A 1,663-nucleotide genomic window follows, 5' to 3' on the forward strand; every position below is an offset into this window, starting at 1 on the left:
GCATTTTAAATTTTGGAGTGTTTGACTTTGCAGCCATAATTTTCTTTTAATATAATCTCTTTGTATGTAATTTCCTGTGTTAATTCCATCATGTGGAACCACATTAAGTCTCACATGGATCATTAGTAGAGCTGGAACTTAGATATGCTTGTACAGACCTCTACTATTTGAGCTAACTGACCTTAATAACAGGCAGCTATCCTTTATGAGAACCAGCGTCTAAAGGCAAAATAAGACAAGCACTTTGCAAAAGGATTTAATGACTATTTGTTGACAATAGAGGAATGATGGGACTCGGGAAGCCTTGTCCTGGTACTGGATGTGCGCTAATGGCTAGAGACCCTCTGCTCTAACTCTCTTCGGTCTATCTCCTTCTGTATTTGGAAGGAAACTCCCCGTCAGCTCATCTCAGCCTGTAGTAGGTTATGCTCAGTATGGATGAAATAATCAACAAATTTACTTACTAGCCTCTTATATGTACTGAGTGGACACAGCTAGCCATTGTAGAATTTATTATGTCAGGTTGTTTTCTACCTTACCAGCATGAATTACCTCGGGAACAAAAAAAGGTTTCTCTCTACCAGGGCTACCCTAGCATTTAGTCTGCAGTTCTGAAGCATCAAGGTACCAAACCTTCTGAAAACAAGTGTAAGAATTTTTTATCATTGACAAAACAATACAGTTTTCTGTAAGTTATCAATCAGAAAAGACAGAGACATCTATGCTGACACTGTGCAAAGTATCAGCCTGAGGCAGACGGCACAGAAAATTTAAATTCAAATTATTAAAGTTTGGCAGTTACAAGCAACTAAACCAAGGGGTTATAATGTCAAGTGTTAGGTTATTATCACTCTGTTATACCAGCTCTTGACAAATGCAAAACTTTCCCAGTAAGATCTGAAACCTTAATAAGGGAAATCTGTATAGGTAGATACATGGGACTCAGAAAGCACAACTGATTAGAAACAACCCTGACAGAGATCAATTTGTTTCACTGCCAATATTGAGGAAAATCAATAAACAAACTAAACAGCCTAATTGTTGAAACCCAACATTTTAAGGGGCTTTTGGATTCAGTATCATAGATTTAGTTACGAAGGGTGTTCAAAACACAAAAATTTATCTTGGATCAGGAACAGGCTGGCTGGTCGCATCCAGAGGGTAGTGGTCAATGGCTCGATGTCTGGATGGAGACCGGTGACAAGTGGTGTCCCACAGGGGTCTGTACTGGGACCGGTGCTGTTTAATATTTTCATCAATGACTTAGCGAGCTTGAGTGCACCCTCAGCAAGTTTGCAGATGACACCAAACTGAGTGGTGTGGTTGACACACCAGAAGGACGGGATGTCATCCAGAGAGACCTGGACAGGCTGGAGAGGTGGGCCTGTGTGAACCTCATGAGGTTCAACAAGGCCAAGTGCAAGGTCATGCACCAGGATAGGGGTAACCCCCGGTATCAATACAGGCTGGAGGAAGAAAGGATCGAGAGCAGCCCTGCCGAGAGGGACTTGGGGGTGCTGGTGGATGAAAAGCTGGACATGAGCCAGCAATGTGCGCTGGCAGCCCAGAAGGCCAACCGTACTCTGGGCTGCATCAGGAGAAGCGTGGCCAGCAGGTCGAGGGAGGGGATTCTGCCCCTCTACTCTGCTCTGGTGAGACCTCA

Source organism: Egretta garzetta, unplaced genomic scaffold (genome assembly GCF_000687185.1).
Source record: "Egretta garzetta isolate BGI_Z169 unplaced genomic scaffold, ASM68718v1 scaffold79, whole genome shotgun sequence".
NCBI lineage: Eukaryota > Metazoa > Chordata > Aves > Pelecaniformes > Ardeidae > Egretta > Egretta garzetta.